The following is a 24909-nucleotide window of genomic DNA, read 5'->3' on the forward strand; positions in this document are numbered from 1 at the left end:
TGAAAATAAAAAAAAGTTGAGATTAAATTGCAAAAGATGAAAACTTTGGATAAAAAGTAAAAAAAAAAAACAAAGGATCTAAATTGCAAAATTGAAGTTATTTATTAATTTTAGATAAAGATAAGGATAAAAATAAGTGATGTCTATATATTGGTTATTAATTAATATTAATATTAAAAGAAATTTATCAAAAAAATTTAAATAAAATTTATGAGGTTGAATGAGAGAATGCCATATGGCATTATTTGGAGTCTTTTATTATAAGTTAGATTATTATAATTGTTATAATAAGGTTTATAAGTTTTTGACGTTGAAAATATGCAGGTGTGGAAGTGGCAGAGAGAATAGCATATTATGGGGTGAGTTCAAATTTAATTACATATTTGACCGGACCGTTGGGGCAGTCAACGGCTACGGCGGCGGAGAACGTCAACGTCTGGGCCGGAACGGCGTCGCTTCTTCCCCTTGTTGGAGCTTTTATTGCTGATGCGTTTCTTGGTCGATACCTGACTGTGATATTAGCTTCTCTGCTCTATATTCTGGTTTGTAGATCTTTTCATCTTCGCTTATGAGATATTAATGATCACCGGATTAACCAAATGGATTATCATTAAAATATTTGTTTTGGCGGAGAAAATTAACAAAATAAGCCTTGATTATTTTATTAAATTCGGATCAACCTAAGCATGACAAGTGTATTTTAGCTCAATAGATTTTTTTAACGGCAAATCATCTTTATATCTGTATATAAAGAGTCACCAAGCCGCTTGGAAAGCTTACAAAAAAGAGGAGACGACAAAAACAGATTACAAAAGACCCGAAACATCAAAATCTAACCAACCCACCCATGACACGGTTGGAAGTTTCGAACGATGCTTTAACCACAAGTAGGAGTCTTCTTTGATTTGCTCAATAGATTTTAATTTGGCTAACTAGATTGCTTGCCACAAAAGTAGTGTGGGTTAGATCCATAAATGCCGCGGCAGATCCATAGAGCTACACCATAGACCCCCACGAGTTAAAAAAAAACATTATTGTTTTTTGAAACTTAAACGTGGATAGGGCTGGCAATTCTGACACGAACACGGTAACACGACACGTATCTACACGAAGTTAACAGGTTTCGTGTCTATAACAGGTCGACACAATAAGACTGTTTAATTTCGTGTCCTGTTCGTGTTTACCTATTTCGTGTTTGTGTCTTATCATGTTCGTGTCTTAACAGGTCATATCGTGTCCGTGTCTTAACAGGTCATGTCAGACACGATATGACCTGTTAAGACTTAATACCATTATACAATACCTGTTAAGACTAGTCATCGGCTAAATATCAAACATGTAGTAACAGGTCATGTTCATGTCTTAACAGGTTGTATGATACGTTGGTAAATTTTTTGTGTCTTAACAGGTCATTTCGTGTAACCTGTTTATTATGAGGTTCGTGTTCGTGTTTGGAAAACCTGACACGGTAAGATTTCGTGTCATGTTCGTGTTTTATCGTGTTCGAGTCTTAACAGGTCGTGTTGACACGATATGTCAGTCCACATGGAATTAAAAAAACATTATTTTTTGAAACTTAGGGGGCGTTTGGTTAGCGGAATGATTTGGAATTGGAATTGGAGTTGGAATTTGTATAGGAATTGGATTTGAAATTTAAACATTCCAATTAGAATTGGAAATTGTTGGAATTGGAATCTCAATTCCATTTTTTTTGTGTTTGGTTGTCAAATGAATTGGAATCAATCACCCTGGCACCAACAACCACCGGTTTGGGTCAAAACGGTTTGGGTCGAAACGGTACGGGTCGAAACAATTCGCGTCGAAACGGTTCAATTCGAAACGGTACGGGTCGAAACGGTTTGCATCAAAATGCTTTGCGACGAAATGGTACGGGTCGAAACGGTTCGCGTCGAAATGGTTCGATTCGAGACAGTACGGGTCGAAACCGTTTGCGTCGAAACGTTACGGGTCGAAACTGTTCGCGTCGAAACGGTATGGGTCGAAACAGTTCGAATCGAAACCAGTATGGGTCGAAACGGTACGGGTTGAAACGGTGCTAGTCGAAACGGTCGAAGATTTCAATGAATTACTTTAATTCCTTCACATATAGAAAGGATTTTGAATTCCTTTAGTTAAAGGAATTTGAAGGAATTCATGCCTAATTCCAATTCCAATTTCATTGTCAACCAAACACATGAAGATTGAAATTGGGATTCCAATTCCATGAAATTCTATGAACCAGACATCTTAGGAGATGGAATTCAAATTCCAATTCACTTAAATTCCATTGAATTCATGCGAACCAAACGCCCCCTTAAATGTGGCGCAAAAGATTTCACTCCTGAATTATTGTGACGCATGTCCTCCAGTGATAGGTGGAAATTTAAGATAAAAAAAGTACAACTATTTTCGTGATTTTCAAATAAATCAAGTTTATTCTGTTAATTTCCTCGGACAATATAAATATTTTTGTTAGTTTCCGTTAACCAAATTAGGTTGAAAGTTGTAACGAATGGTTAACAGGCACTTGCATTGCTGGCTTTTTCAACACTGATTCCATCCGACTGTACAAACTCCATTGATGGCGGCTCATCATGTTCACCTCAGCTGCAAGTTATCATATTTTTCATTGCTTTATATCTAGTGGCATTTGCCCAAGGTGGGCACAAGCCCTGTGTGCAGGCATTTGGGGCTGACCAGTTTGATGCAGATGATCCAGAAGAACTCAAATCCAAAAGCTCATTCTTCAACTGGTGGTATTTTGGATTGTGTGCAGGTCCTACAGTTGCGATCATTGTGTTGGAAATTTCGTGTAACTTTTCGAAAATAATTTTAGCCAATTTGTCAAACAAACTGAACGCAGCGGAAAACATGTACACGAGGTTCGGTTCTAAACCGTTTCCACCAGTGATCTCATTACAATCAAAATAGGTTATAATAAAACTAAAGAATCGTGACATCCAAGAAAGACACCTTGGTTCAACGAACGATCTCGCTAGATGATCGTTGACCACGAAATCATATTTGTTCGTTTGAAACGATTTCAAACGAAACCTTTAAACTAAAGAAAAATAAAGTTCAAAAACTTTACTTACCTTTTTGCGTAATTGAAGAAACACGAACTTAAAGAATTACTCCTCTCTCTCTCTTTTTCCTTTTTGGACGAACAAGAACAATGAAGTTCCTATCCCTTTTTCTCCTTTCTGTTTCTTTTTGACCCTTTTTCAAAAAAACCTTCGAACCTTTTAAAGTTCCATATATATATATATATATATTTTGATTTGAGAGTCCTATTTGACACTAATTAGTAATCCTTTTATTTAACTTCTGTATATCTTTTTAGCTATCAAAACATTTGATAGATAATCATAGAGATTTTTATGGAAGTCTTTTATTAAAGATATACAAGGATTAGGAATTGTAATCTAATCACAACTCCTCCATAATTATCTCATAATTAAAACCCTCCTTTTAATTATCTAGATAATTAACTATATATATATATATATATATATATATATATATATATACGATCTATTATAATTAACAAGTTAATTATAATATTAATCGGCTCTCCGTAATTATTCCAAATAATTACCCGTTTCTTTCATTACGCTTATTATTCGTGATCCGATGATTAACGATTTAAACACCGTTGCATGTTCGTTGCCCAAAGTGTAACTCTTTGGGTCGTACCTTGACGACAACATTGAATTATAATCGACAATTGAACATTATATCCAACAATCTCCCACTTGGTCAATTGGCCGATTAAGTTTCAATGTAGACAATAGTGGGTGCCTAGCTGCATCATATTGCCCCCGACAAGGTATGACAAATTTATGTCAACTAATTCTTTGCACTAATCAAACCTTTGGTTATGCAAATACTATAGCCCTGGTTATCGACTCATTTATCCCTCTATATTGAACACTTGTTGAACATGAGACATGGATCCAATTCATTCTCATATATTATTCAACCATTTCTAATTTCGTTCCTGATTTGAAGTGGTTTATCAAACTACTACTAGTTTGAGCGTGGCCACACGTTAACACCAGTTCAAACCAACGAAAGGCGCCAGAGTGTTCCTCTCCTAAGTATAGAAGCACAGATCCCTTTGGCTACAAACAACTCCCACTAAACTTCAGATCATTCCCAAAACTATCCTTATTACTGCCAGTTACGTACAGCGTTAGATAGAATCAAAGAGCAACCATTCATTTAAGTTAGTTCTAGTATGTACCGTAGGTCTAAGGATACAATGATCGTACCTATTCAAAATGTCTTATGATTAAGATCCATGAAGATCATTTTGAAACGAGTTACGCCCAATATGATTCAACTAATCATATCAGTGAATATGGTTCTCAACACTTTGAGTATCCATTATATAGATCAACAATCTAATTCACAATAGTCTTTTACCAGATTAGTTCTCACGAATCTGATAGACTACGGACATTTTAGAATACAATATTCATAGATACTTAACGTACTAATATTTGAACACGGATATAATAGTTTAAAAGACATTCAACCATTAAATTCAAATAAACATAAAATATTGTTTACAGTTCAATATGCACCAAATTACTAAATTACAAAATCAGACCCACTGTCTAGCATATCTAAGACCTATACTATCAGCATGCTTCTCGTGTCTCACTTGAGGTATAGGCTTAGTAAACGGGTCCGCTAGATTCTGATCAGTATCAATTTTCTCTACTACGATGTCTCCTCTTTCCAAAACTTCCCGTATGTAGTGGAATTTTCTGAGAATATGCTTCGTGCTGTGATGCGACCTTGGTTCCTTTGCCTGAGCAATTGCACCTGTATTGTCGCAAAATATCTCGATAGGCTTCTGTATGCTTGGTATAACTTCGAGATCAACAATGAACTTTTTCATCCAAACAGCCTCCTTAGCAGCTTCTGAAGCCGCTATATATTCTGATTCAGTGGTCGACTGGGCCACCACGCTTTGCTTAGAACTCTTCCAAGTTATAGCACCACCATTTAAAGTAAAAACATAGCCTGTCTGAGATCGTGAATCATCACGATCCGTTTGGAAGCTTGCATCAGTGTAACACTTTACTCTCATCTCTTCTTCCAAACCGCCAAATATCAGAAACATATCCTTAGTTCTTTTTAAGTACTTTAGGATATTTTTCACAGCAATCCAGTGACTTTTACCAGGATTCTGTTGATATCTGCTAGTCAAGCTCAGAGCAAACGATACGTCCGGTCTAGTACATAACATGGCATACATGATGGAACCGATAGCAGAGGCATATGGAACCTTTTTCATATCCTCTTTATCTTTGTCCAATTTGGGACACTGATGACTATTCAGTACGGTTCCACTTGCCATTGGCAAGAGACCCTTCTTAAAATCTTGCATTGAAAAACGTCGAATGACCTTATCAATATATGTACTTTGACTAAGTCCAAGTAGCCGCTTAGATCTATCTCTATAAATCTTTATTCCTAGAATATAAGCAGCTTCTCCAAGATCCTTCATTGAGAAACATTTACCAAGCCAGGATTTAACGTCCTGCAGCATCGAGATATTGTTTCCAATGAGAAGTATGTCATCTACATACAGGATTAGAAAAGTAATAGAACTCCCACTTGCCTTTTTGTAAACACACGGCTCATCTTCATTTTTGATAAAACCAAATTGTTTGATTTTCTGATCAAAATGAAGATTCCAGCTTCGAGATGCTTGTTTCAATCCATAAATGGTTTATTCAACTTGCAAACTTTCTTAGGATTCTTAGGATCTACAAAACCTTCAGGTTGCTCCATATAGACATCTTCTGTAAGATGTCCATTTAGGAACGCGGTTTTAACATCCATTTGCCATATCTCATAGTCATAATACGCGGCTATGGCAAGTAGAATCCTAATAGACTTAAGCATGGCTACTGGCGAGAAGGTTTCCTCATAATCAACTCCTTGAGTCTGAGTAAATCCTTTAGCAACCAACCGAGCCTTATAGGTTTGCACATTTCCATCCATGTCTGTTTTCAACTTGAAAACCCATTTTTCTCCTACAGTCCGACATTCGGGAGGAAGTTCAACCAAATCCCAGACTTGGTTGTCATACATGGATTGCATCTCGACGCCCATGGCTTCGAGCCATTTTTCAGATTCGTTACCTGAAATCGCAGCTTTGTAGGTTGAGGGCTCTTCTTGATCTATTATCAAGACATACCTATCAGGTGAATACCGATTAGGTTCATGACGATCCCTCGTACTTCTGCGGACGCCTAGTGTTACATCAGATTCCTGAATCCTATCAGGTTCAGGTCCAACAATATTTTGTTGAGAGGCAGATTCGACTATTGGTTGATCAATTTGTGGTTCTCGAATTTCCTCAAGATCCACAAGATTATCTCCAATTCCTCGCGCCATAAGCTCATCCTCTAGGAATGTTCCTCGACGCTTAGTGAAAACTCTATTTTCAGCAGGATTATAGAAATAATAACCAACCGGATATGCATATCCAATGAAAACAACTTTTTCACCGCGAGGATCAAGTTTGTCCGAAGACTCACTGGTAACATAAGCGTTACATCCCCATATGCGAAGGTAAGAGACTTTAGGTCGTTTACCATGCCACATCTCATATGGTGTCTTTTCTACCTTTTTAGTAGGAGTAATATTCACAAGACGTGTAGCAGTTTCAAGAGGATAACTCCAAAAGGGGTGTGGTAAGTTTGTACGACACATCATTGATCGAACCATATCTAATAAGGTTCGATTTCTCCTCTCAGACACACCATTAAGTTGTGGTGTTCCGGGTGGAGTTAGTTGGGATATAATCCCACACTTCTTGAGATGTTCATTAAACTCTTGATTAATGTATTCACCACCTCGATCGGATCGAAGTGCCTTAATCGTTTTCCCTAGTTGATTCTGTACTTCATTTTGGAATTCTTTGAACTTTTCAAAGGTTTCATGTTTAAACTTCATAAGATAAACATATCCATATCTACTATAATCATCAGTAAATGTAACGAAGTATCTTTCCCCGTTCCTTGACATAGTCCTGAATGGACCACATACATCAGTATGTATGAGTTCTAACAGGTCTTTGGCCCTTTCACTAGTTCCGGTAAAAGGGGCCTTAGTCATCTTGCCACTTAGACAACATTCGCATAAATCATAAGTCTCCTGGCCCGTGGATTCTAGAATCCCTGCGGTTTGGAGCTTCCTCATGCGATTGATGTTAATATGGCCAAGACGACAATGCCAACGATATGTTTGATTAAAGCTAGTTTTAACACGTTTAGAGGAAAGAGTGCATACCATATTATTTGATCTATTGTTAGAAGTATCTATTTCATAGACACCATTGTGAGGCTTAGCCTCAAAATAGAACACACCATTTAAAAATGCAGAAATGCTACCATTAACAATATCAAAAGCATAATTAAAACCTTGTTCTCTTAAAGCAGAAACAGAAATAATATTCTTAGTCAAACTAGGAACATAAAAACATTGTCTAAAGTAATAAACAATCCAGAAGGTAATTCAAGAATAAATTCTCCAACTGCCTTCACAGCAACATTCTGCCCGTTCCCAACGTGCAGCTCTAAGTCACCCTGCTTCAGCTTCCTAATCCTTTTTAGTCCCTGCAAATCATTACAAATGTGAAAACCACATCCAATGTCAAACACCCAAGATTTGCTCGAAAAGGAAAATAGATCAATAACATGTATACCTGAGGATTCACCTATTTGCAACTTCTTAAGCTTCAACTCAGCCAGGTACTTGGGACAATTCCTCTTCCAATGCCCGATCTCATCACAGTGAAAACACTTGGCATCTTTATGAGGCTTTGCCTTCGGAGTGGCAACCTTTTTGCCTTTGCCCTTGTCTTGCTTACTCGCCTTGACTTTTCCCTTGGATAGCTTCTTCTTGGTAATTCTTCCTTCCCTGATCGCTAGCACTGGAGTTCCCTTAGTTGGGATGTTTGTCTCAGCAGTTTTCAGCATCTGATGCAACTCTGGGATCGTTCTTTCCCACCCATTCATGTTATAGTTCAAAACAAACTGATGGTATGAATTGGGTAGCGAGTTAAGGATCACATCCGTGGCTAACTCATTACTAAGGGGTGCGTTCAGACGCTCCAGTTGATCAACGAAAGACTTCATTTTCAGTACATGAGAACTGACCGAAGTACCTTCCTGCATGCGACATGTAATGAGAGATCTCATCACCTCAAAACGCTCATGACGAGCTTGCTACTGAAACATGTTTTTCAGCTGCTCACTCATCTCATATGCTCCCAAGTTTTCCAGATTCTTCTGAAGTTCTGGAATCATCATAGCAAGCATAAGACATGTCACATCTTGGGAATCATCAACATGTTTTTCCCATGTCCTACGGGCTGCACCCGTATTAGCAGCAGGTGCTTCGGGAATTGGTCCTTCAAGGACATAAGCCTTTTTCTCCGCCCTGAGAACAATTTTCAGGTTGCGGTACCAATCCATGAAGTTAGAATTATCAAGTTTAGCATTTTCAAGGATGGACTTAAGCGAGAATTTGGTGTTATCGGAATTGTTTGTAGACATCTGTAGAATTTAGAAGAAAATTTTATTAGTAATTTTCATGCAATAACCTAATTCAATTTTGACCCAAGATTTTTCAAAATTTTAGGAATTAGGATGAGATCCCTTCTCCCCATAACTCAGGGAATGGACTTAGCACTCTTCACTGGCATAGATTGAAGGGTAGGTGACGATCACCAATTGTGTCAACTACACAATTCTCGGTTTGGGGTCGCATGACGAGTGTTGTCAAGCATTGGTACGTTAACCCCAACTACACCCACTTTCACAACCGTAGAAGACGAATGCAGGGTAAACACTAACATTCGCTCTCGTGTCGCAAAAGTGATATTTGTCCTCAAATCAGAACTGTAGCCCGGCCCATGTAAGCATGGAAATCGCGGAACTACCCCTAACCAAAACCGTAGGCCTGGATGCAGGGTAAACACTAGCACCAGGGGTTCGGATAGATCAGTTCGGGTGTTCTTAATTTAGGGTGGCGTAGAATATCGATTTTAATTTGGGTTATATTTTAAAATTACCAGTTCGGGTCGTTTTAAAATACTTGTACGGCCTATGGCATGAACATAGGCTATACAATTCCTTTGTAAAAATCAATTTTACGTTTTAATTTGTGACGACTTGAAACACCTTTCAATCACTCGACCGATTAATTTTAAATACCCTATTTAATCTAAGTTGGTCGTGTCGCAAATTTATTTTAATTAATAACGTTTATTAATTACGATTTTCAAATTAACTTTTAATTTTTGAAAAACCAATTTTGATTTTTTGTATTTTAAAATAAACTGTTTATTTTAATTACCTATCCAATACTTAATAAACCTTTTATTAAAATTGTCGTTTTAATGATCGTGTATTAGTTATTAATTTTATGGCGTAATAAACATCTCATGGCAAAACGCAAAATAAATAAATAAATATGCAATTCCGGGTTCATAATATGTTCGGTTCGTTCAAGCCCAAGAACGCGAACCGAGCCCATTAAGTGTAGCACAAACCCTTTTGTGCTCCCACTTAATCTTGGATCCAATCCTAAAAAAAACTTCCTTTTTTTTGTTTGTTTAAATTTCCGATAAGGAAAAATTTAATGAGTTCTGATTTTTCTTAATAAAAAAAAATATATCGCTTTGATATTAAAATCATTATTTCAATATTTCCAACTTTTTAATTTATTTAACCGCGTAGCTACAAAACTAATTATGTGCGCGTTTCATAAAAAAAAATTCTAAACCCGAATTTGCATAGTACGATCATTAAGCTAAACGAAATAGGTTAAGGCCAAAAATTATTTCAAAGAAGACTTTGACAAGTGTTAGTTTTGGCCTTAATACAAACTTGCCTACAATTATTGTATGTGACAGGTTCTTATGCCAAATCTACTCGATTTTAAGCATGCAATTCTATAACTATTTTATAGATCTATAAACACATTAACCTACTTTGATTTGTAAGGTGGCTCTGATACCAATGTTGGAAATTTCGTGTAACTTTTAGAAAATAATTTTAGCCAATTTTCAAACAAACTGAACGCAGCGGAAAACATGTACACGAGGTTCGGTTCTAAACCGTTTCCACCAGTGATCTCATTACAATCAAAATAGGTTATAATAAAACTAATGAATCGTGACATCCAAGAAAGACACCTTGGTTCAACGAACGATCTCGCTAGATGATCGTTGACCACGAAATCATATTTGTTCGTTTGAAACGATTTCAAACGAAACCTTTAAACTAAAGAAAAATAAAGTTCAAAAACTTTACTTACCTTTTTGCGTAATTGAAGAAACACGAACTTAAAGAATTACTCCTCTCTCTCTCTTTTTCCTTTTTGGACGAACAAGAACAATGAAGTTCCTATCCCTTTTTCTCCTTTCTGTTTCTTTTTGACCCTTTTTCAAAAAAACCTTCGAACCTTTTAAAGTTCCATATATATATATTTTGATTTGAGAGTCCTATTTGACACTAATTAGTAATCCTTTTATTTAACTTCCGTATATCTTTTTAATTCATAGCTATCAAAACATTTGATAGATAATCATAGAGATTTTTATGGAAGTCTTTTATTAAAGATACACAAGGATTAGGAATTGTAATCTAATCACAACTCCTCCATAATTATCTCATAATTAAAACCCTCCTTTTAATTATCTAGATAATTAACTATATATATATATATACGATTTATCATAATTAACAAGTTAATTATAATATTAATCGGCTCTCCGTAATTATTCCAAATAATTACCCGTTTCTTTCATTACGCTTATTATTCGTGATCCGATGATTAACGATTTAAACACCGTTGCATGTTCGTTGCCCAAAGTGTAACTCTTTGGGTCGTACCTTGACGACAACATTGAATTATAATCGACAATTGAACATTATATCCAACAATCTCCCACTTGGTCGATTGGCCGATTAAGTTTCAATGTAGACAATAGTGGGTGCCTAGCTGCATCATATTGCCCCCGACAAGGTATGACAAATTTATGTCAACTAATTCTTTGCACTAATCAAACCTTTGGTTATGCAAATACTATAGCCCTAGTTATCGACTCATTTATCCCTCTATATTGAACACTTGTTGAACATGAGACATGGATCCAATTCATTCTCATATATTATTCAACCATTTCTAATTTCGTTCCTGATTTGAAGTGGTTTATCAAACTACTACTAGTTCGAGCGTGGCCACGCGTTAACACCAGTTCAAACCAACGAAAGGCGCCAGAGTGTTCCTCTCCTAAGTATAGAAGCACAGATCCCTTTGGCTACAAACAACTCCCACTAAACTTCAGATCATTCCCAAAACTATCCTTATTACTGCCAGTTACGTACAGCGTTAGATAGAATCAAAGAGAAACCATTCATTTAAGTTAGTTCTAGTATGTACCGCAGGTCTAAGGATACAATGATCGTACCTATTCAAAATGTCTTATGATTAAGATCCATGAAGATCATTTTGAAACGAGTTACGCCCAATATGATTCAACTAATCATATCAGTGAATATAGTTCTCAACACTTTGAGTATCCATTATATGGATCAACCATCTAATTCACAATAGTCTTTTACCAGATTAGTTCTCACGAATCTGATAGACTACGGACATTTTAGAATACAATATTCATAGATACTTAACGTACTAATATTTGAACACAGATATAATAGTTTAAAAGACATTCAACCATTAAATTCAAATAAACATAAAATAATGTTTACAGTTCAATATGCACCAAATTACTAAATTACAAAATCAGACCCACTGTCTAGCATATCTAAGACCTATACTATCAGCATGCTTCTCGTGTCTCACTTGAGGTATAGGCTTAGTAAACGGTTCCGCTAGATTCTGATCAGTATCAATTTTCTCTACTACGATGTCTCCTCTTTCCAAAACTTCCCGTATGTAGTGGAATTTTCTGAGAATATGCTTCGTGCTGTGATGCGACCTTGGTTCCTTTGCCTGAGCAATTGCACCTGTATTGTTGCAAAATATCTCGATAGGCTTCTGTATGCTTGGTATAACTTCGAGATCAGCAATGAACTTTTTCATCCAAACAGCCTCCTTAGCAGCTTCTGAAGCCGCTATATATTCTGATTCAGTGGTCGACTGGGCCACCACGCTTTGCTTAGAACTCTTCCAAGTTATAGCACCACCATTTAAAGTAAAAACATAGCCTGTCTGAGATCGTGAATCATCACGATCCGTTTAGAAGCTTGCATCAGTGTAACACTTTACTCTCATCTCTTCTTCCAAACCGCCAAATATCAGAAACATATCCTTAGTTCTTTTTAAGTACTTTAGGATATTTTTCACAGCAATCCAGTGACTTTTACCAGGATTCTGTTGATATCTGCTAGTCAAGCTCAGAGCAAACGATACGTCCGGTCTAGTACATAACATGGCATACATGATGGAACCGATAGCAGAGGCATATGGAACCTTTTTCATATCCTCTTTATCTTTGTCCAATTTGGGACACTGATGACTATTCAGTACGGTTCCACTTGCCATTGGCAAGAGACCCTTCTTGGAATCTTGCATTGAAAAACGTCGAATGACCTTATCAATATATGTACTTTGACTAAGTCCAAGTAGCCGCTTAGATCTATCTCTATAAATCTTTATTCCTAGAATATAAGCAGCTTCTCCAAGATCCTTCATTGAGAAACATTTACCAAGCCAGGATTTAACGTCCTGCAACATCGGGATATTGTTTCCAATGAGAAGTATGTCATCTACATACAGGATTAGAAAAGTAATAGAACTCCCACTTGCCTTTTTGTAAACACACGGCTCATCTTCATTTTTGATAAAACCAAATTGTTTGATTTTCTGATCAAAACGAAGATTCCAGCTTCGAGATGCTTGTTTCAATCCATAAATGGATTTACTCAACTTGCAAACTTTCTTAGGATTCTTAGGATCTACAAAACCTTCAGGTTGCTCCATATAGACATCTTCTGTAAGATGTCCATTTAGGAACGCGGTTTTAACATCCATTTGCCATATCTCATAGTCATAATACGCGGCTATGGCAAGTAGAATCCTAATAGACTTAAGCATGATCAAGATGTCCATTTAGGAACGCGGTGTTAGAAACATCTGCAGAAGAAGAAGCTTCTGGAGTAATGCATCATCAAGATTCTCAACAGTTCAGGTAATAAGCTTTATTGACCCTGACTAGAGGTGGAAAAACAGACCGGTCGGGCTAGTTGGGTAACGGGTCAAAAGTGTAATGTTGTAGTTTTTTTCCCAAAACTTTTAAGTTATTTATAAATAAAGGGTTAATTCTAATCGGAGTTGAAGTGGGTTCAAGATAATTTAAACGAGTTGTAGATGAAGTTTGGTTTATTTATTATTATTTAGATATTGGGTCTAGATAAGTATTAGTATTTTAATGGGATATATTTATCTAGTTTGGGTTTAATAATTATTTAATTGGTGTTTGAGTCATAGTAGATTTGGGTTTAGTTTAATATAAATAGATGGTCAAGGCTATAATTAAATGAGTCGAACTAGTTGTTCAATCTCGTGTCTTTTTTTATGTTCGATTAAGGGCCAGATTTTCCAACAATAAATAAGTAGTCTAGATGAGTATGATTATAGCTATATAACTATGCTAATAGTAACGGTAAAACTGAAATAGAATGTTGTATGCATTAAAAGAACACTTTGCAGTGACCTTCGACCCATTCAAGTCTCGTGACCAGTTTCTTTTTAAGATTCTATTTTCTTAATAGTACTCTTTGGGCCTGTTAAGTATAAAAAAATCTTAAATCAACTGATTTATAAGTAAACGGGTTGAAACTGTCACTTCTAGTGGTTGAATTATGAGTCCCTATAAACTAGATCTATGTGTACTTATATAGTTGTATGTATTATAACTAGCATAACACAAATCATGTTGCTACTATGGAATAAAAATAGCTGTAAGATTGTAAATTATGATCCAATGTGATATAGATTAAGTTTCTAAGATCTTGTTGATATTGGGTTTTATGGCAGATTTCTCAACAAAGCTTTGGATTCCCCTAACGGGTCAAATGAACATGGAACCATTTGTAGCGTTGATGATGTGGAAGAAGCGAAGGCGATTCTTAGACTTATTCCAGTATGGGTCAGCTGTTTAGGTTATGGAATTGTATTTGCTCAAACTTCCACATTCTTCACCAAACAAGGATCTACCATGGACCGGTTAATCGGCTCAAGCTTTGAGATTCCACCTGCCACACTACAATCTTTCACTGGTCTCTCAATTATGATCCTCATTCCCATCTATGACACCATTTTAGTCCCTTTTACCTGAGCAATTACAAAGAAGCCATCTGGCATAACAATGCTTCAAAGAATTGGAATCGGCATTCTTATATCTATTATTTCAATGGGTGTTGCAGCAATCGTCGAAACAAAAAGACTCAAAGTTGCTCGCGAATATGGATTACTGGATGATCCAGATGCAATGATCCCGATGAAGATTTGGTGGTTATTACCTCAATATCTATTGGTTGGAGCTGGTGAAGTGTTTACAATTGTGGGTATGCAAGAATTCTTTTGTGACCAAATGCCAAGTGACTAAAAAGTATAGGCTTGGCACTTTACCTAAGTGTTTTGGGGATTGGTAGCTTTCTGTAACACCCCGAAAACGGATTTGGTAGTCAAACTCCGTTAATACTAAAAGACGGGTAACGTACCATTAATAGTAAAAATAACCCGGTAAATATTTGGATTTAAATAATCCTAATATTTTATACGAACGAATCAAAGTTTTAAGGAATTAAGTTTATAAGAGCCTGAGTTAACGGGACTTAAAATAAAACGGGTTATAACTCCCGGAACCAACTAAATAACTAGGAATATCAACCTAGTTAGTCTAGTGTTTTAAAAATAATGAGGAACTTGATGTAGTAACCTTTATAAACCTGGGTAAAGTTGAGGGACTAAAATGGTTAAAGTGAGAAAATGGGTTTTTATTAATTAAAAATTAAAAACACCAAAACACACCTTTGTGTGTGTTCTGGTCGTACAAAACACAGAAGACAAGAAGAGCTCTCAAGCTCAAACCCTAAAACACAGAAATTCATCAAATTGAAGGAGCAAATCAAGCCCGAATCGAAATCCAAGCATAGATTAATGATCCCCATTGCAAGGAGATCATAAGGTATGTAAAATTTGACAAAAATTCTCTACTTGAAATTCTCATGAATTTAGAGAACTTGAAATCTGATGATGCATGTATGAATTGTAGATGAATTAGGAACATTAAAATGTCTGGGAGTAAACCCTAGAGAAGTACATGTTGAAATTTTGCTAATTCTAGTGAAATCCATGGTCAGGTGACTAGTGGGTTATGTAGAACTTGATAAACACTAGGAAATTTGGGGTTGTTCTAGTGTAATTTGACATATGTAAAGTTATTTCAGAATTGTAAAGGCAAATAATTGTGTTAGATAGTTGATTGATGCAAATTCGGGTTATATGACAAGTTATGAGCTTGTTATTGAATTATGTAAAGTTATACCCGTTAGGTGTTCGCTAAAATGCCTAAATGAAAAATAAATGTTGAAAATCGGACAAAAACGCATGTTTGATGGATATGGCAAATTATGCGTTAAGACTTATAAAAAGGGTTCTAAACGGATCGTGAATTGAACTTTCTAGGCGAGGAATCCGGATCGTCAAGTGGACAAGCCGGTGGAAATACGCGTTTAAAAAGGATGCTTAAAAGGTACGTAACTACGATTCCGTTACGTTATGCTTGATTTTGTATTCTCGCTAGTAGACTTTAAATTAGCATGATACATGGAATTGGAAATTTGTTGAAGTGACGAAGATCATTAGGTAAATAAACGGGTCAAAAGGTGAAATTATCACCCTTTGACAATATCGACTAATGGTTTGTCGAGTTACATGTTTATAGGAATAAATATCAAATGGATACGCACATCGCTATTGCTTAGTGGCTAATAAGTCAAGGTATTGAAACGGGTCAAAATATTGATCCGAGCCAGGTATGTATAATGATTCAACTCATCATGTAGAATTTGGAGTTCTATAAGAGTTAGACAAGGTTAAATTATAGATATTTGGTTATCTTTTAGGTAAGCCGAATAAATTGAGTTATGATTATAATGTTTTAGAAGCACATGGGTTTACAAACAAGAACTATGGTTAAAAGGTCAGATTTTGAGTCAAAAAAGTATTTAAAAATTCCTTGTAATAATAAGAAGGATGAAAAATTTACCAAATTGCCCTTATAGGCTAATTTGAACAAACGACCCTTAAAAAGGGGTTCGGAAACGAGTTTTATGATTAAATAGATGCTTAGAATAAGAAAAGATAGTGAAAGATGTAAATTCTTGGGTCGAATGACTTTATATGAGTCTTTGACGTAAAACAATAATCCGAGGGGTAAAACTAGGGATTTATAGGTATCCACATTTAATCCACCACACGAATAGTTGTGGTGGAAGATTACTTGATAAGAAATGTAGGAATATGAATGCTAGAAATGAATGAAAGCGATTTTAAGCTTTAAAGCGCTTAGATACCCTTATAGGTCAAAATAAACACTTGAGCGTAAACGGGTTCTAACTAAGTAAGAAACCCATGATTTATGATTAATTTGATAGGAGATATTGGAATTGTGATTCTCACGAGTTTATAGATTAAGTAAACATGTTTGTTTGTTAAAATCGCAAACGGGTCAAAATTTGGTAAGAAGGGTAATAAGCCGAAGACTTAAAAGTCTTAAATTTTGTTAATCTGGATGTTGGATTTTAACTCCATGTGATGGAGGATTAAATTACAAACACGTAGGAAGAAACGGTAGGTCAAACGGACAAGCGGATTGAAAGATACGAAAGTTTTCGTGTCAAAAACGGCAAAAATGAGAGTTCTGATACAGGGGCCACCGTAACTTACGGTGCCCACCGTAAGTTACGGTGGAGCTGAAAGCTTTACGATAGCTTCCTACTGATTTACGGTAGGAGCACTTTATACCAGGGGCCACCGTAACTTACGGTGCCACCGTAAGTTACGGTGGAGGTCAGTTTTATATCCTTGTTTTTGGAATCAAGACATCCATGTTGGAATTTCTCGATTTCCTTGTTTAATTCAATTATTCGACTCAATCATCCTTATTGTACTAATTATTTAATTATCAAAACTAACTTTTAAGTTGGTTTTGATCACAGGTGAATGTCAAGAGTCCCGGATGAAGATCAAGCATCGAGCAAGAACCGAACACACGTTATACGAAGCTTCCGCAATGCTGTTTCCTCGTTATTCTAAAACGATGAATTAAATTACTCTATGTTGTTTTGCTTTCAAGTTTAGAAAAGTTTTAACAACCCCGTATTTTCCTTGTAATTGTGGTTGTAATCATATGATTATGGACGTAACATATACGAAAAACGTAAAATAATAACAGGGTGTTACAAGTTGGTAATCAGAGCTCATGGTTAAAGAGTAAGGTGTGTTCGGTTCGAGGCTTGATCGCAAATCCGGTAAGTACATGTATGTTAATAGATTAGCATGCTAAAGTGTTGTAAACAACACATAGGGCTATCGTGTGATACAGTTACCCCAATTAAAATGATTAATATGGTTGACGAAAATATGCGCGTTGACGCGTATAGTAGAAAAAGCCTTGTATTATAATACGGGCGATTATTGAAGTTAAAATTACTAACTGTTGTGAATGTTTTAATTGAAGGACACTCGCATCTGAAGATGACGAGAGTTGAACAAATTGTGGGTATGATGATGGAACGGTCCGAGATATGACAAGAAGAGCATACTCATCAAGGACCTAAATCGCGTAACAATAGCAAATAAGTAATGGCAAGAAAGCCCGTTAGGGCAAGCAGTTACCAGGTGCACATTTCAAATTTAATTGCACATATAGTAATATGCAACAAATACGTTGAGATTGAAAGTTGCATATGCAGATTGAAAACTTGGAAAAACCCGAATAGAAAACCTATCCGGGATATGGTTTCCAAGAGAAACGAATAGAGGCATTACTTGCATTGGGTGTAATGTGAAAATTTTAAAAAGGGCTTGTATACCAGGTGTTGATCATTTACTCTGGCCAAGTAAGTGGTGAGCACGTGGTACCATAAACTTTTTATAATGGACATGCTTACACCCGATGTAGTAAGGACGGGGTGAGTGGGACAAATTAAAAAGTACCCAAATGAATCAGATAAGCAAAATATTTGATCATAATGTAAACGCACAGCCGAGTGACGGAAGCATATTATATTAGTATAATGAACCCGAAGAATATAAACATGTAGACATGGAAACATGTAAAATGATGTAGACATGTATTGGGAGGGGGTGTACTTACACTCGAACCCGAAGAATATAAACATGTAGACATGGAAACATGTAAAATGATGTAGACATGTATTGGGAGGGGGTGTACTTACACTCGAACCCGAAGAATATAAACATGTAGAATGATCAAGATATGCACTGGGAGGGGGTGTACTTACCTCGAACCCGGAAAATGCGAATATGTCTCAAAATGGGTCGTTTTGTAAAATGCCAAACTCGAGGACAAAGTCGGAATATAAAGATGAAGCGAGATCTTAATGCATACCGGGAGGGTTGCAATAATAACGACTTCGGTAGAACACCCGGTTGATGGGTAGGAATTAAACACATGCGTAGATCGAGAAACGGGAACTCGGATGGAAAGTTAAAAGACTCGGGTTTTAGGGTCATAACTAAAAGATGACAAGATAATGTAAATAGAATTGTGAATAAATTATGTTCAACTATTTTAAAGTTGAACGGGTCGAATATAATATCATGCCGGACGGCATGAGTAAACACAAGCGGGACAATAGTAACATTAAAAGCAAAAGAATAATGAGCCCGGTAATGGGACATAATCAAATACGAATGTATGTAAACTGGATAATGGTGAGCATAAGATAAACCGACGCATAAATGACGTGAGAATTTATAAAGTCAGAAAATTTTTCCGAAAGGAAACAAATGTAGCCTTAGACTACGGTCAAGGTCAAAGAAATATACCAAGGCAAAAATAAATAATTTTAAAACAAAAACAGGGTGCCTTGACACCAAACATGTATTTTAAGAATGACATGAGTAAAAAAATGATCTACGGGGTCAACATAACCTTTAGGGTTATAAACAATGAAAAGGTCTACGAGACTAAAACGACCTACAGGTCATGACTAGAAAGAAATAGATTATGAGTACCTCGCCTTAAAGAGGTGAAAGTCTGATAAAATAGCCCTAAGGCTAAGTGATAAAACCTACGGGTTAATTAGACAAAGTGAGGGAATCAGTTGAGAATCCTCGCATAAAACAAAGACTGCAAAAGAATAAATGTCAAGTCATCAAAATTTCTTGACATAAATTAAAGATAAAACGTTCAACTAAAATACAGTTTTAGTAAGAGATAACGTTTTTACAAATATAAATTCTGGTAGGAACTTAAATAGTAAGCATGAAAGATACAAGTCTTGACACTGATAGGCGCAAGACGATATATTCGAAAAGTGATATTTTCGAAAATGAAAGGTGGATATAAATTAAACAGGATGTGACGCGATCACGGTCAAGAAATGCAATGTGGGGTAGAATCACATTATAACCAAGCGAGCGGTAGAAATAACCGGACTAATAAGTCTAGTTAGTGAGACCGGTTAAGGTCAGTAATTCAAATCAAGAAATTTGGTTTGCTTGTAAGCGGTAGATTCGGTATAACTGAACCGAATAAATAAATTTGAAAACAATAGAATTTGTTGCTAAAAGTGAAAGATTTCACTAAAGACCTTTAAACGGGTCAAAGTAACGGATTCATAAAGAATTCGATAGTATATGATAGCGATGGATATCGCTAAGTTAACTAAACTAGTGGAAATAACGAGATTACATTGTTTCAAGTTACACTATGTTGTTTGAGATACGTAGACAATTAGTGACCAAAAAGATGTTACCATACTTATCTGGTAATACGAACAATTGGTTAAAAGTATAAGTAATGTTTAAAAGATATCTCAGATCAAATACATTGAGTTTGAACTCAATGAATTATGTAAGAAAAGGTTTCGAGGACGAAACCTCTTTAAGGGGGGTAGACTTGTAACACCCCGAAAACGGATTTGGTAGTCAAACTCCGTTAATACTAAAAGACGGGTAACGTACCATTAATAGTAAAAATAACCCGGTAAATATTTGGATTTAAATAAGAAATCCTAATATTTTATACGAACGAATCAAAGTTTTAAGGAATTAAGTTTATAAGAGCCTGAGTTAACGGGACTTAAAATAAAACGAGTTATAACTCCCGGAACCCACTAAATAACTAGGAATATCAACCTAGTTAGTCTAGTGTTTTAAAAATAATGAGGAACTTGATGTAGTAACCTTTATAAACCTGGGTAAAGTTGAGGGACTAAAATGGTTAAAGTGGAGAAAATGGGTTTTTATTAATTAAAATTTAAAAACACCAAAACGCACCTTTGTGTGTGTTCTGGTCGTACAAAACACAGAAGACAAGAAGAGCTCTCAAGCTCAAACCCTAAAACACAGAAATTCATCAAATTGAAGGAGCAAATCAAGCCCGAATCGAAATCCAAGCATAGATTAATGATCCCCATTGCAAGGAGATCATAAGGTATGTAAAATTTGACAAAAATTCTCTACTTGAAATTCTCATGAATTTAGAGAACTTGAAATCTGATGATGCATGTATGAATTGTAGATGAATTAGGAACATTAAAATGTCTAGGAGTAAACCCTAGACAAGTAGATGTTGAAATTTTGCTAATTCCAGTGAAATCCATGGTCACCATTGTAGGTGACTAGTGGGTTATGTAGAACTTGATAAACACTAGGAAATTTGGGGTTGTTCTAGTGTAATTTGACATATGTAAAGTTATTTCAGAATTGTAAAGGCAAATAATTGTGTTAGATAGTTGATTGATGCAAATTCGGGTTATATGACAAGTTATGAGCTTGTTATTGAATTATGTAAAGTTATACCCGTTAGGTGTTCGCTAAAATGCCTAAATGAAAAATAAATGTTGAAAATCGGACAAAAACGCATGTTTGATGGATATGGCAAATTGTGCGTTAAGACTTATAAAAAGGGTTCTAAACGGATTGTGAATTGAACTCTCTAGGCGAGGAATCCGGATCGTCAAGTGGACAAGCCGGTGGAAATACGCGTTTGAAAAGGATGCTTAAAAGGTACGTAACTACGATTCCGTTACGTTATGCTTGATTTTGTATTCTCGCTAGTAGACTTTAAATTAGCATGATGCATGGAATTGGAAATTTGTTGAAGTGACGAAGATCATTAGGTAAATAAACGGGTCAAAAGGTGAACTTATCACCCTTTGACAATATCGACTAATGGTTTGTCGAGTTACATGTTTATAGGAATAAATATCAAATGGATACGCACATCGCTATTGCTTAGTGGCTAATAAGTCAAGGTATTGAAACTGGTCAAAATATTGATCCGAGCCAGGTATGTATAATGATTCAACTCATCATGTAGAATTTGGAGTTCTATAAGAGTTAGACAAGGTTAAATTATAGATATTCGGTTATCTTTTAGGTAAGCCGAATAAATTGAGTTATGATTATAATGTTTTAGAAGCACATGGGTTTACAAACAAGAACTATGGTTAAAAGGTCAGATTTTGAGTCAAACAAGTATTTAAAAATTCCTTGTAATAATAAGAAGGATGAAAAATTTACCAAATTGCCCTTATAGGCTAATTTGAACAAACGACCCTTAAAAAGGGGTTCGGAAACGAGTTTTATGATTAAATAGATGCTTAGAATAAGAAAAGATAGTGAAAGATGTAAATTCTTGGGTCGAATGACTTTATATGAGTCTTTGACGTAAAACAATAATCCGAGGGGTAAAACTAGGGATTTATAGGTATCCACATTTAATCAACCACACGAATAGTTGTGGTGGAAGATTACTTGATAAGAAATGTAGGAATATGAATGCTAGAAATGAATGAAAGCGATTTTAAGCTTTAAAGCGCTTAGATACCCTTAATGGGTCAAAATAAACACTTGAGCGTAAACGGGTTCTAACTAAGTAAGAAACCCATGATTTATGATTAATTTGATAGGAGATATTGGAATTGTGATTCTCACGAGTTTATAGATTAAGTAAACATGTTTGTTTGTTAAAATCGCAAACGGGTCAAAATTTGGTAAGAAGGGTAATAAGCCGAAGACTTAAAAGTCTTAAATTTTGTTAATCCGGATGTTGGATTTTAACTCCATGTGATGGAGGATTAAATTACAAACACGTAGGAAGAAACGATAGGTCAAACGGACAAGCGGATTGAAAGATACGAAAGTTTTCGTGTCAAAAACGGCAAAAATGAGAGTTCTGATACAGGGGCCACCGTAACTTACGGTGCCCACCGTAAGTTACGGTGGAGCTGAAAGCTTTACGATAGCTTCCTACTGATTTACGGTAGGAGCACTTTATACCAGGGGCCACCGTAACTTACGGTGCCACCGTAAGTTACGGTGGAGGTCAGTTTTATATCCTTGTTTTTGGAATCAAGACATCCATGTTGGAATTTCTCGATTTCCTTGTTTAATTCAATTATTCGACTCAATCATCCTTATTGTATTAATTATTTAATTATCAAAACTAACTTTTAAGTTGGTTTTGATCACAGGTGAATGTCAAGAGTCCCGGATGAAGATCAAGCATCGAGCAAGAACCGAACACACGTTATACGAAGCTTCCGCAATGCTGTTTCGTCGTTATTCTAAAACGATGAATTAAATTACTCTATGTTGTTTTGCTTTCAAGTTTAGAAAAGTTTTAACAACCCCGTATTTTACTTGTAATTGTGGTTGTAATCATATGATTATGGACGTAAAATATACGAAAAACGTAAAATAATAACAGGGTGTTACACTTTCTGAGCGGATTTATAATCTGGATCGTTGAGAAAACGACTGGTGGAAATGGTCAAGATGGATGGATATCTGATAACTTGAATCATGGGCATATTGATTATTTATACTACCTTCTTGCAGGAATTAGTGCAGCTGCATTTGTGATGTTTGTATATTCTGCAAAATATTATGTTTATAATGGAGAAAGAGGCAAGTGATCTTGTTTATAACTATGGTGAAATTAGTGAAGGTTTGTTGTAAATTAATGTTCATAGATGCAGTTCGATGTAATGGTTGCTTGAATTACTGAATGTACTTTGCTTTTACAACCCTTTTACTAATAGAAGTGGATTTCTAGCACAATGAAGCCTCTATGACTACTTAATTACTCTAGATTTAATGACATGTTACTAACTGTCCATGTCTAGCATTGCCTTTTTACCATATATACCGAAATTAATTTAGACTGGAGGTGGTATTGGTAAATTAGTCGGGTTAAATAACGGGACAAATAAGAGCTTTTCTAGTACAAGATTGTAGAAACTAATGATGTCAACAATTCACAAGATTGAACACAAACTAATTATTGGAAGAATCTTGTTCCGTATTTTCTCCTTTTGCTAGTTCTCGAAGAATCTCCTTCTGCATTTTCTCCTTTTCTAGTTCTCGAATAATCTCGTTCCGTATTTTCTCATTTTCTAGTTCTCGAAGAATCTCATTCCGTGCATAGATGTCAATGATAGATGTCAATAAAAGTTACACAAGGCAATTAAACCTTACAAACACCATCTAAAAAGTTATATAATATGCTCCAAGCATTCTGAACCCTGGCTATAAACAACCCAACAAACCCTAACTTTCACATGGACAGTTGTTAGGAATTGTCTGAAAATAATTTGAAGGCTCACAAATTTCAATATCAGATCTATATCCGGTCATCTTTTCAAACTGCAACACACAAATATATGGTTCCCATCACAAAGCCACTGTGTTTACATGCAGTGTACAATGTTCTAATATCACCATATTCAAGCATTTTGAACTCTAACTACAAACAACCCAACAAACCGTTATCTGTTACATGTAGTGAATAGTTGATATGATTAGACCATGAAAGTACTCCATCCGGTAGTTAACAGACGATCATCGGCAGGGTTCTGGCGACAACCCACATGAACAGTTGTTAAGGTTCAGAAGACGATAACTTGTTATATTTTTATGTATCAGCCTGCCATTTCTTCTAGAGGGTTCACCTATGGTAGGTGTTTTCCTTCAATAATATCACCATATTCAAGCATTCTGATCCCTAGCTACAAACAACCCAACAAACTCCGGATACTAAAAATGCTATGTAAAGAATTACTAAAATTTATTAAACAACAACAGGTCCGTAAAGCCCATCAGGGACTGCGTGTTGTGGGCATTGAGACAATAACATATAATGAACGAATTGGTGGACTTCTTGTTCCAAATGCAGCTGTAGGATCCGTACTTAAAGGTCTCTCTCTCTTAGTTGATATGATTAGACCACGAAAGGACTCCATCTGGTACTTAACATATGAATAACAGTATTATTTAATGAAATTTAACGTACATATCGCATTCGAAGATTCTTGCATCACAAAGCCATTGTGTTTACATGTAGTGTACAGTGTTTTAATATCACCATATTCAAGCATTCTGAACCCTAGCTACAAACAAACCATCAAACTCCGGATATTGAAAACGTTATCTAAATATATATACGGTTTATACAGGTCTTAAAACCCAATAAATTGATCAACCCTCAAACAATAAACACATTTGGCCCAATAACATTATATTGCTTGTATACACATGTATTTAAACCATTTGAAACTTAGATGGCTATTTTTTAAAAAAATGTTTGAT

General features: G+C 35.7%; 1 pseudogene; it reads left to right on the forward strand.

Moving 5' to 3' along the window:
- The first annotated feature begins 14425 nt into the window (after positions 1-14425).
- Positions 14426-23237, forward strand: LOC118484662 (annotated as a pseudogene).
- The last annotated feature ends 1672 nt before the right edge of the window (positions 23238-24909 follow it).

The sequence above is a fragment of the Helianthus annuus genome, chromosome 2 (assembly GCF_002127325.2).
Source record: "Helianthus annuus cultivar XRQ/B chromosome 2, HanXRQr2.0-SUNRISE, whole genome shotgun sequence".
NCBI classification, from domain to species: Eukaryota; Viridiplantae; Streptophyta; class Magnoliopsida; order Asterales; family Asteraceae; genus Helianthus; species Helianthus annuus.